Genomic DNA, 13,490 nt, shown 5'->3' on the forward strand with positions numbered 1-13,490 from the left:
AGGAGTATCCATGAAAACAGAATCAGAGTTAACTTACCAGGCCAAGGATGCACTGAATTGCAAAATAATAAATTTTATGATCAATGTTTGCTACTTAACTGCAAGAATTGCATGAATACAGTGTGTAGCTATTTAAAATGTTAAATAAATTTTGGCTGAAAGCTTGGGCCCAGTCTGTTATCTAAGCATATTTCACCCTAGCAACACACACAAAATACTGGAGGAACTCAGCAGGTCAGGCAGCATCTATGGAAATGAATAAACGGTTGACGTTTCAGACTAAGATCCCTCTTCAGGACTGAAAAGGAAGGGGGAAGATGCCAGAATAAAAAAAGTGGGGGGAGAGAAAGCTGGTCTTTGTTTGACTATCGTTTCTTCTTCAAACCCATACAGTCTCAAGGATGTTTCTTTAGCTATGTGTAATAGACAAAAATATAATTTTTGTCCCATTCCTTTGCTTCCTGTGTCATTCCTCCTCTTTGTCCCTTTCAGGTACATAAATATATTTTGGTGTCATGTAATTTCTACTAGGTAATTTATTTTGCTACTGTTTTAAATCCTTCTGCTTTCAGTCTTTCTTCTTCAGTGCTCCTGTCTGTGCCTTGGTTTTTGAATAAAAGGAAGCTGCATTGAAATTAGTTGTAATGATCCCACAGTTTTATTATGATAAAGATCATATAAATGCAAATGGTTTTTATTGGCATAGAAATCTCTGAGTGAGGATACTTGCACTTTAACAAACAATAGAAACTGTGGTTCTTAATAGTCAGAGATGATGACTTGCTTCCACTCTGATTTTTTGGTGACATATGATTCCAAGTTGCTTGGCTGGGCTGGTAGCTGGTTAGTTTGTGGGGAGATACATCCCTTCCTCAATTTATAAAATTCAAAGTACATTTATTATCCAAACACGAGGAAATCCGCAGATGCTGGAAATTCAAGCAACACACACAAAAAATGCTGGTGAACGCAGCAGGCCAGGCAGCATCTATAGGAAGAGGTACAGTCGACGTTTTGGGCCGAGACCCTTCATCGGGACACCTATTATCCAAAGTATGTACACAGTATACAACCCTGAGATTCATCTTCCCACAGACAGCTACGAAAACAAAGAAACACCATGGAACCTGTTCAAAGAAAACATCAACCACCCACTTGCGAAAAAAAAAGAACAAATTGCACAGATGGCAAAAAACGAGTGAGAAACAGAATATGAATATTAAACCACTGAGTCCTTGAAGTGGTCTGGGAATGTTCAGTTTACATCTGCTCAGTTCAATTTAGCGTTTTGTCTTTCATTCATTGCAAGCCACCGAGCCAGTCCACCCAGAAAAAAATCGCATAAAATAGCAATAAGTAAAGGAGCACCCAGAAACCAGAGACACATCATAACATGAACCTCAGAGTCCAATCCACAAACCATGTTGATCAAACCTTGCCCAAGACCTAACACTCTGGCACCTCCCTCCAGCAGCAGCGAGTGAGAGGGGGAGAGAAAGACCAGTCACACGACACTGAACATCTTCTACTCCCATCTTTGTTGATTTCAATCTTACTTGATGCTTTAGTTGGCAGGTAACAGAGTCGATACAGTGCTTCTGATGCATGAAATTCTCAGCTTTATTCCAAGAGCTCCTTCTCCACTTTAAGCAAGGGAATCCCACGTGTTGGTGGGAATGTTGTACTTTTTCGAAGAGACTTTGAGGCTTGGTAATCCCTACACATTAACAAAAGTTCAGAATAGAGCATTGGTTACAGAAGTCTAGGGTCTGGCATGTAAAAGACATGGAACACAAACAAAATGCTGGAGGAACTCAGCAGGTTTGATATCATCCGTGGAAATAAACAAACAGTCGATGTTTTGGGCCAAGACCCTTCTTCAGGACTGGAAAGGAAGGGGGAAGACACGAGAATACAAAGGGGGAGGGGAAGAAGGATAGCTAGAAGATGATAGGTGAAGCCAGGTGGGGTGGAAGAGGCAAGGGGCTGGAGCTGATTGAATCTGATAACAAAGGAGAGTGGACCACAAAGAGAAAAGGAAGGGTGGGGGGGTACCAGGGGGAGTTAATAGGCAGGTAAGAGGCCAGAGTAGGGAATAGAAGAAGAGGGGAGAAGGAAGGAACTTCTGTACCAGAAGGAGAAATTGGTTAGGTTAGAGGGTAACCAGATGGTGTTGCTCCTCCAACCTGAGAGTGACCTCATCTTGGCATAAGAGGAGGCCATGGGCTGACATGTTGGAATGGGAATAGGAATTGGATTAAAATGTTTGGGAAGTTACACTCTTGGCAGATGTGACCTATCTAACAGAACTGCTGGAGTGTGGCCAAGTCCTCAACAGCACTGGTTCACTTATTCTTTGTGATGGTGGAAGATTTTGTGAGGATGGTTTTAGTGGCATCTCTCCATTGCTTTGAATTGCCTGCTCTAAGCAGGTTAGATCTCTGAACCATGCAGTATGTGAGGGCAAGGATCACCGCGACACCTTAGGAAACATGGACCAATTCTCGTATGTTTGGAACCACCTGCTAAGGAGGAAGATACTGACGAAGGAATTCATCATGGCCTTAAATATGTCAAAATAGCATTAATCGATTGCGGAAAAGTGTATTTTTAGATTAAATAGTTACAAAGAACATTAGGACATAGCCAGAACAATCCCTTCACTTGTCAGAATGAATTCCTATAACATTTTTTTCTACTTAGGGCTAAACAAATAATCGGCAGTGGTAGAAATCAGTAATAATTGTATTCTCTTTTGGAAATTCAAAGACAAGGGCAATTGATTACGTAGTGATACTGTTACTTGTAGATGCAGCAGAGATAATTGTATAGATTTCCCCATCAATCATTGCTTGAAAGTTCCCAACTTCAAGTAATTGGGATTGATTTTATGCACGTAACTCACAAGACGGCCATTCGTTTGTCTGAGCAGCTGTAGTTTTGATTCAAGGGCTCTGTTCTGCTGTTTTCCCCAAAATACATTTATTTGTTGTAAATCTTGCCATAACTCCTACCAGCCTTCAATATGTGGATTGACAAAGTAGCGTTAATACATGTAGAGCTGGTTCAAAGTAAATTTATTATCAAAGTACATATATGTCACCACACACAACCCTGAGGTTCATTTTTTGTGGGCATACTCAATAAATCCATCATAGAGTAATAGCCATAATAGAATCAATGCAAGACTGCACCAATTTGGGCATTCAACCAGTATGCCAAAGACAACAAACTGTGCAAATACAAAAAGAAAGAAAAACTCAGTCTGTGAGTGGTAGCAAAAGTGGATGTGAAAATCAAGAATGGAAGGAATCTTACCGTCATCCATAAACCAATATTTAATTTGCAGGTAAATTTAATCTCAAGCAGTTGTTTTAGCAATTTCAAGTCATATATATAAGGAAACGGAAGCATTTAACTTATGCTGAGAAGGAGAAAGTATTTCATCACTTTTCATTCTTTCTTTCTGTTGGAAGAATATTTTAAAATGCTTGCTCAAACAAAATGACTGGACTTTAATAAGATGCTACGGTGCTGTCTGGTGGGCTACCAGCAGCAAGTGTACAATTAACGCCCTGCCGCCAGCTTTCAGCCTGTTCGAAAAAGTCAGCAATAGAAAGCAAACAGTATTCTTAATATCACAAGCTAATGGATGAGATGGTAGAATTAGAACTCACCCAAACCTAAGACAGAAACTGGAATGAAATCTTTGAAAATTCATGAGGATGTTAATGTAGCACTCCTCTTCTTGCTCTGGTTTAAAATGGACTCAAAGGACCATGAGAGAAATAGGTAAAACAAAGAAAGTAACCTGCAAGTTATTGTTGGTTTCCAACAATATTATTGATTATTTTTCACTCCCAACTGGTTAGCTTTCTGCTTGCTACAGTATATCTGCAGAGGCTAAATAAGAGTGTAAAGGCAGCAGAGAGCCATATCCATCTTGGCATGTTGTAGCTTTCCAGATTCAGAGAAGTATTCTCCTGCTTTGGATATCTTGCTTCTTTCTCTACCCATATTAAAATTGGTCATTACTGACAGTCTATGAATTTTCTCTCCATGGTATAGTGTGTGCTGCGAAGGAAGGACCAACAGCCCGGCTGTTAGCAACACATAATCTGGGCTCAACTAAACTCAAGAATGTTGAAGAGTAGGCTACCTGTCCCCTCGTTCCTACACAGCTTTTCAATATGATCCTGTCTGATCTTCCTCAAGCCTCACAACTCCTCTGTGCCAGATCTCCATACTCCTTCAATCATTCCTTCATTCTCCTGATCTTACATAAGTTTATGCTTCTCTGTTTGAAATTATCCCACTGGTGAAAACACCTCTGCATCTACTCTACTTTTTCTTTCCCCTTGAGAATCTTATTTGTTCTACCCATCCCTGTCTTCTTGTCTCTGCGACTGAAACCTAGCCATTTTCTCCCAAGTTTCAGCCTTCAGAGAACATTTAATATCAGAGTATCTATAGTATACAATCTGAAATTCATCCTCATCACAGACATCCACGACAGAAACCCCATGGAGTGATAGAAACATTGAAGCCCAATGCCCCCCATCACCCCTCCCTTTGCACAAGCAACAATGAAAGCATCGACCTCCCCCATCCCACCCAACGCCAGCAGAAGCACTGAACCCGCACCACCACCACCATGCAGATGGTAGCAAAAGCACCAAAGAGTCCATTGATCCAGAGCTTACTTCTCTCTAGTTACGGTTCTGATGAAGGGTCATTAACCACAAATGTTAATTCTGTTCCTCTTTATATAGATACTGCCTTACCTGCTGAGTGTTCCCAGCATTTTCTCTAGTTTAATTTGAGTTCCAACGTCTGCATCTTACTGATTTTCAAACAACGTTACAGTATATTGGCCCCTAGATTTCTCACAGTGGTGTGGTGTCTGGAGATGAGCCTTCATTTCCTGGAGACCCTGGGAAAGTTGTCAACACAAAGAATGAAACCAATAGTCCAACACAATGGAGGATTATGGGTTGTCACATTAGGTGCTCACCTTAATTTGTACACAGCCTTATTTAGCAGGCATATGAACTAAAGTAAGTGTGACTATTACTTATCAGTTACACTTGCTATTTCATTGGTGCTTCTATTCATCAAATCATAGATCAATACAGAACAGAAACAAGCCCCTCAGCCCATGTAGTTTGTGCCAACTCACAAATCTGTCTAGTCCTATTGACCTCCACCCAGACCATTGCCCTCCATACCCCTCTCAGTTGTACCTATCCAAATTTCTCTTAAATGTCAAAATCCACCCTGCATCCACCACTTGTGCTGGCAACTTGTTCCACACCCACACCATACTCTGAGTGAAGAAGTTCTCCCTCATGTTCCCCTTTAAATATTTCACCTTTCACCCTTAACCCATGACCCCTAGCTGTAGTCTCACACAAGCTCAGTGGAAAAAGCCTGCTCGCTTTTACATTATCTATACCCCTCATAATTTTGTACACCTCCATAAAATCTCCCCTCATTCTTCTATGTTCTAGGGAATAAAGTCTAAACCTATTCAATCTTTCCCTATAGCTCTGGTTCTCAAGTCCCAACAACATCCTTTGAAAACTAATATAGGATTATACTGCTATGTAATCTGAGATTGCGACAGTGAATGAAAATACTCTGCTAATTTCCATTCAATCTTATCAATGAACATCAGAAATGAAAGCAACTGATTGGTAGAATCCTCATAACTGAACAAAGTGAACATTATCTCCAATTAATGAAACTGACCAATCAAAATGGACCTCCAGCGCCGCACCAGTCTTTAGTTTAGCTGGAGCACCCAATACTACTTGTTCTTTTTGTTCTGTTGGTGAATATTTTTCCCATTGATTTACATGGATTATATGAGTGGGCAGGTTCTCCGTCCTGTCCCCAAAACCTCAGGATTTCTATTCTCAAAGAGCTTTTGCAGTTTCAATTCCATCGGAATTGCACAGCTTGTAACAATCAGTTGAATCTGTTACAATTGAAAAAGAACATAGAAAGCAGTTCAGCACAGCACAGGGCTTTTGGCCCATGATCTTGTGCTGACCTTCTAACCTGCCTAAGAGTTAATCTAACTCTTCCTTCCTACGTGCGTCCATTTTCCTCTTATACTCTATGTGTACCTGTCTCAGAGTCTCTTAAATCTCCCTAATGTATCTGCCTCTACCATCATCCCTGGTAGTGTGATCTATGCACATGTTACTCTCAGTATTAAAAAAAGTCTACCCCTGACATCTGCCCTGGACTTTCTTCTATTGACCTTAAAATTATGCCCTCATGTATTAGCCATTGCTGCCCTGGGAAAACGGTGTTGGCTATTCACTCTGTCTGTGCCTCGTATTCACGTCTATCAAGTCACTTCTCATCAAAGTGAGAAGCCTTAGCTCACTCAGCTATTCCGAAGAAATGCTTTCTAGTCCAAGCAACATTCTGGTAAACTTCTTCTTGACCCTCTCTAAAGCTTCCACATCCTTCCTATAATGAGGCCTCTAGAACTGAACAAAATACTCCAAGTGTGATTTCCAGACTTTTATAGAGTTGCAACTTTACCTCGAAGCCCTTGCACTCAATCCACTGGCTGAAGAAGGGCAGTACGCCATATAACCTCCCTGTCAACTTGCGTGGCAACTTAGAGAGATCGAAGGACAAGATTCTTCTGTTCCTCAACACTGCTAAGAATCCTGCTGTTAACTGTATACTCTGCCTTCAAGCCTCACCTTCCAAAGTGTATCAGTTCACACTTATTTGAATTGGAATCAATCTACCACTTCTCAGTCCAGCTCTGCATCCTATTAATGTACTGTTTACATAGAACATAGAAAACCTACAGCACAATACAGGTCCTTCAGCCCACGAAGTTGTGCCAAACATGTCCTTACCTTAGAAATTACTTGGTTACCCATAGCCCTCTATTTTTCTAAGCTCCATGTACCTATCCAAAAGTCTTTTAAAAGGCCCTATCGTATCCACCTCCACCACCGTTGCCAGCAGCCCACTCCACGCACTCACCAATCTCTGCATAAAAAAACTTACCCCTGACATCTCCTCTGTACCTACTCCCAAGCACCTTAAACCTGTGCCCTCTTGTGGCAGCCATTTCAGCCCTGGGAAAAACTGTTGTAACCTATGACAATATTCTACACTGTTCACAATACCACTAACCTTTGGGTCACCTGTAAACTTACTAACCCACTCTTCCACTTCCTCATCACAAAGAGCAAGAGTTCCAGAACAGATCCCTGTGGGACACCACAGGTGACCGACCTTCACGCAGAATACACTCCATTCACGGTGACTCATTGCCTGCTGTGGGCAAGCCAGCTCTGAATCCACGCAGCCAAGTTTCCCTGGATCTCATGGCTTCTGAATGAGCCTACCATGGGGAATCTTGTTGAACACCTTACTGAAATCCATATGCACCACATCCACCGCTCTACCTCATCAAATTGTTTTGTCATGTCCACAAAAAATACAAACAGCATCATGTAGCATGACCTGCCCCTCACAAAGCAATGTTGACTATCCATAATCAGGCAATGCTTCTCCAGATGCTCATAAATCCTGATTATTAAGAAACTTCTCCAATAGTTTGCCCGCTACTGATGTAAGACTCATTGGTCTGTAACTCCTACGATTATCCTTATTATATTTCTTGAACAGAGGAATAACATTTGCCACCCTCCAATCTTCTGGTACTACTTATGTAGCTAGTAAGAGCGCAAAGATCATCACCAAAGGTGCAGCAATCTCCTCCCTCACTTACTATAGTAACCTGGCGTATATCATGTCTGGCACTGGGGACTCGTCTATACAAATGTTTTTCAAAAGTTCCAGCATATTCTCTTTCGACAATTTCCAGTATATTAGCCTATTCTATGCTATCCTCAAACTCAATAAGGTCCCTCTCACGAGTGAATACTGAAGCAACATATTCAATAAGGACCTTCCGAACTCAATATTCCCTCTAATTTGTAATGACCAAAATGTGCAAAAATCTAGTGCTGTGCAATTTTTTACCGAGTTGCAGCAACATGTGCACACTGAATTTTACATTTATTTTACATTGTAACAGCTAGCAAAACACACTCAATAAGAACTTTGATCTTCGCTGAGTTTGCTCATTTTGCTCTCATTCATCGGCACTCTCACAAAACATACATAGCAGGCCCGCAGTGGGTAATGAAGGATTTTCTCCCTGGAGCTTTTACACATCATCCATATGTAATTTTCTTGCTAAATGATGCTTTAAAAAATCAAGTTTCCAAACATATCTCCACTTCTTCCTATTTGCAAATTCCCCAGGAACTTTTGCCTCATGAGAATACATTGAACGCAATGTTGACTCTTTGTGGGTGGAGTTAAGAAATTGCAAGAGTGAAAAAAACCATTATGGGAATCATATATAGGCCTCCAAATAGTAGCCAAGATGTGGGGTTGAGACTGCAAAGGGAGCTGGAAAAGGTAATGACACAATTGTAATGGGGGTCTTCAATATGCAAGGGGATTGGGAAGATCAGGTTGTTGACGGATCGCAAGAGAGGGAGTTTGTTGAATGCCTATGAACTGGCTTTTTGCAGCAGCTTGTGCTTGAACCTACTCAGGGAAAGGCTACCTTAGATTGTATCAACCCAGATCTTATTAGGGAGCTTTACATAAAGGAATCCTTTGAAGGCAGTGATTGTAATATGATTGAATTCATACTGTAATTTCAGAAGGAGAAGCATAACTCACGTTTATCTGTATCGCAATGAAATAAAGGGAATTACAGAGGCATGAGAGAGGAGCTTGCCCAGGTGGATTGGAGGAGGATATTGGCAGGGATGATGGCAGAGCAGAGATGGCTGAAGTTTCCGGGAGTAGTTCACAAGGCACAGGATAGATATGTCCCATGGGGGAAGAAGATCTCAAATGTCAGGGGTAGGCAATTATAGCTGACAAAGGAAGTTTACATAAAAGGCAAGCAAAGGGCTCATAAGGTAGCAGAAGTGAATGTGATGATTGGAAAACTTTTAAAAATCCAACAAAAGGCAACAAAAAAGGTGAAATATGAGGGCAAACTAGTCAATAATATAAAGCAGGATACCAAAAGATTTTTTTTCAGTTATATACAGAGTAAAAGGGAGGTAAGAGTTGATATTGGACTACTGGAAAATAATGCTGGTGAGATAATAATGGGGGAGGGGGCAAATAAATAGCAAATGAATGTAATGGGTACCTTGCATATGTTTTCACTGTGGAAGACACTAGCAGTATGCCAGTCATTCGCGAGTGTCGGGGAGCAGGAGTGAGTGCTGTTGCTATTACAAAGGAAGAAGTGCTCGGTCTGAAAGTGGATGTCACCTGGGCCAGATGGGCTACATCCCAGAGTCCTGAGAGAGATTGCCGAACAGATACAGATGCGTTGGTCATGATCTTTCAAGAATCACTTGATTCTGGCATTGTCCCAGAGAACTGAAAGATTGAAAATGTTACTCCACTCTTTAAGAAGGGAGGAAGGGAAACAAATGGAAATTATAGGCCAGTTAGCATAACTTCAATGGTTGGGAGAGTGTTGGAGTCTATTATTAAAGATGAAGTTTAGAGGTACTTGGAGACTAATGATAAAATAAGTCAAAGTCAACATGGTTTCTGTCAAGAGAAATCTTGCCTGGCAAATCTGTTAGAGTTCTTTGAGGAAGTAACAAGCAGGGTGGACAAAGGAGAGGTAGTGGATGGCATTTAATTGGATTTTCAGAAGGTGTTTGACAAGGTGCCACACATGAGGCTGCTTAACAAGATAAAATCCTATGGTGCTACAGGAAAAATACTGGCATAGATAGTGGAATGGCTGGCAGGCAGGAGGCAGCGAGTGGAAATAAAAGAGGCCTCTTCTGGTTGGCTGCCAGTGACTAGTGGTGTTCTTCAGGAGTCAGTATTGGGATCGCTGCTTTTCACATTGTTTGTCAATGATTTAGATAATGGAATTGATGGCTTTGTGGCAATGTTTGCGGGTGATATGAAGATGGGTGGAGAGGTAGGTAGTGCTGAGGAAGCAATGCGATTGCAGCAGGACTTAGGCATATTGGAAGAATGGGCAAAATAGCGGCAGATGGAATACAGTGTTGGGAAATTAACGATAATGCATTTTGGTAAAAGGAACAATAGTGTGGACTATTATCTAAATGGGGAGAAGGTTCAAACATCAGATGTCAGAGGGACCTAGGAGTCTTCTTGCAAGTCTTCCAGAAGGTTAATTTACAGGTTGATTCTGTGGTAAAGAAAGCAAATACAATGTTGGAATTTATTTCAAGGGTATTAGAATATAAAAGCAAGGAAATAATACTGAGCATTTATAAGATACTAGTCAGACCACACTTAAAGTATTGTCAGCAGTTTTGGGCCCCATATCTCAGAAAGGATGTGTTGTCATTGGAGAAAGTCCAGAGGAGGTTCACAAGGACGAATCTGAGAATGAAGGGGGTTAACATACAAGGAGCATTTGACAGCTTTGGGCCTGTACTCACTGGAATTTAGAAGAATGTGGAGGAATCTCACTGAAACCTACCAAATGTTGAAAAGACTAGAGAGGGTGGATGTGGAGAGGATGTGTCTTATGGTAGGGGTATCCAGAACTAGAGGGCATAGCCTCAAATTTGAGGGGTGATCCTTTAGCACACAGATTAGGATGAATTTTTGTAGCCAGAGAATGGTGATCCTGTGGAATGTTCTGCCGCAGACTGTGGTGGAGGCCAAGTCCATGTATATATTTAAGGTGGGAGTTGATCATTTCCTGATCAGTCAGGGCATCAAACGATATAGCGAGAAGGCCGTATGGGGTTGAGTGGGATCGGAGATCAGCCATGATGGAGTGGTGGAGCAGATTTGATGGGCCTAATTCTGCTCCTACGTTTTATGGTCTTATGCAGGTAACATAATTTTCTGTATTTTACATAGATATGTCTTGTAGCTGCATGCACCTGACTTAATGAGCTTTCAATGTTGCAGTTTCTACTGTTTCATTAAGCCATTCTACTTTAAATAACCGGCAGTTCTTTTGTGTTTCATACCCTTTGCTTCTTCACAATTCGACATGGTGAATCAATAATTTCTTCAATAAAACAGTAATAAATAAACCAGTTCTAAAATCTGCAGACATATCATTGCAAACTCCACCTTGTCAACACGACCCACATCAGAAAGCAGGAAAGGACGTGTGATTGTGTGCGATTGTGAAATATGCTTAACATACCATTGAGGTAGAGGGTGTAAACCTTTTGTGGGCAGTTTAAATTCCCTTGTGCGCTAGTAGCAAAAGATGTGTGCACACGCACAGATGCAGACCTTAGAGGGAACATTGCCCCAACCTCTTCTGAATTCCAGGCACATGCTTCCTCTTTTAACCTGGATCGGTCCTACCCTCACTCCAGTCATCATCCTGTTCTTCATGTATGAGTAGAATGCCTTGGAGCTTCCTTAATTCTACTCGCCAAAGCCTCCTCATGTCCCCGTCTAGAACTCCCAAGTCCCTTCTTAAACTCTTTACTGGCTACCTTGTGTTAGAATGAGTTGTTTTTGATATAATTTTTGTAAGAAATTAGTTGAATTAACGCAAGACTAAAATCATAGTTTTAACTATAATTTCTTTTGAATGACAATATTTATATTTTTAACAATTTGTATCTTTAACAAACTCTTGTATTTTTCACAGCTTGTGGTAGTTCATCCCCACTTACTGGCAAAAAGCAGTACAGCAGATACTAACCGTTTATCACACCTTTTCATTTTTCATTGGCTACAACCTACATGCTATGATTGTGCAAACGTAGACTGGTTTATTCTTATCTAAGGAATTTCTTTTATCTGGTTTATAAAGATGATAGATTTTTCTGAAGTGCTATATTGAATTTGTTGAATCTCTTTAATCTCTCCTTTGCCTTTCATCTCCTCACTTAGTTTCAAGTGTTCTGTATCGTAGTTTAAACTTTAAAATAAATGACCATGAAGAATCAATGAATCGAAGTTTCTTGCTCATTCCTGAACACCCAGAGGTTGAAAATAACCAAGATCCAACACTTGCAATTCTCAAGAAAAGGGTGGATCATGATGACTACTTGAGTAAAGGGAATGGTTTGTTGAAGTTTCTTTGCAATGTTAAATTCATCGGTCAGATTTTCATTATTTAAGTGTGGAACAGATTTGTTTACTCAAGGTTGAATCATTGTCTCACCTGCAGTCTATGCATTTCAATTGAATACAAAATTCTGGGAATATTCAGCTGCTCAGGCAGCATCTGTGAGCAGAAAAGTGAGTTAATGTTTTAGTCATTGACCTCCTCATATCATTGGATTTCCAGGATTTTGCACTGCTGCATCCTGACTGAATGCTGTAGAACAGATGGAGTTATTATTTTCTTAGTAAATGGACAAAATTTCTCTCAGAAAAATATAGTCATAATGGTCAGTGGGCATGATCTTGTCTGAAGTGATTTAGTGCATCTTGATTCTGTTGAGAATCCAAACAAAATGACCAATTACCTTGCCTCAAAAACATCCTCAAGTATTTAATGAGCCTATTGCACAATCTAAATAAGAAAAGGTTGTGAATGTAACTGTGAAGTGTACAGTACTTTTCAGCTGTATCCCAGTGGCAAATGCATCATGCCCTTTTTTACTAATGAGACTCTGGAGGCCTTTGTTAGTTGCATAATGATGTGTTGAGATAACTTCTCTGGGCAGTGGAGTGTACTGTTAAGTGCTTCATCTCCACAATAACATCTGAGGACTGGTTCCTTGTGCTTTGGGAATCAATTCCTATAATCAACTGTGTATGAACAGTTACAGAGTTCCATGAGAAAGAGGCCATGGCTGACCTGATTGTCATTCATGTCAGGTAGAATTTTTCTGTGGTTGAGCAATCGCACCAGGAAACCAGTACACTCTAAGAGAAATTTACAGACCATTGCTGAGCAAGTACTGCCAGGTTTGCTGTTACTCGTGTATTAATTCTTTATCGTCTAATTTATTCTTTTCACTCAGCCTTAACCGAAACTTCCAAATTTTGGAGAAGTTGTAGCACAGCTTTGCCTTGCAAATAATTTTTAATTGATATTTCTCACCTTTCCATGATTTCAATGAGATTGCACCTGAAGTCAAAGAGAAGACTGATACCCCAGGTTGGCTGCTTGACTGCAGGGTTGTTCACTGGGCTTGGAGGTTAGCTCGCAAATATTTTGTCACCATCCAAGGTGACATCGTCAGTTGCTTCTGGAGTATTAATTTCTATTGCAATCAGGGCATACAGTCGCTAATCTGATTACCACACCTTACCAGTGGCATGTTGACATCCTCCTTTAAAAGATCATCCAGGTTTAAAAATATTAAAGCAACACTGATCTCTGCAAGTGATAACATTTGAGTTCTATTCCATCTTTATAAATATTTCTTGATTCTTTCAGCAAGGGTAAAGCTAAATTAAAATAAAAGTTCCAAAATTAATGGTAGTCC

The 13,490-nt window shown here is 40.6% G+C and overlaps 1 protein-coding gene across 7 annotated transcripts in view; it reads left to right on the forward strand.

Annotated features, from left to right (window-relative positions):
• atp2b2 (ATPase plasma membrane Ca2+ transporting 2) overlaps positions 1-13,490 on the forward strand; it is a 933,917-nt gene that overhangs the window by 660,428 nt on the left and 259,999 nt on the right. The gene's annotated exons all lie outside the window — the stretch shown is intronic.

This window comes from Mobula birostris, chromosome 16, assembly GCF_030028105.1.
Source record: "Mobula birostris isolate sMobBir1 chromosome 16, sMobBir1.hap1, whole genome shotgun sequence".
In the NCBI taxonomy this organism is placed as follows: Eukaryota; Metazoa; Chordata; class Chondrichthyes; order Myliobatiformes; family Myliobatidae; genus Mobula; species Mobula birostris.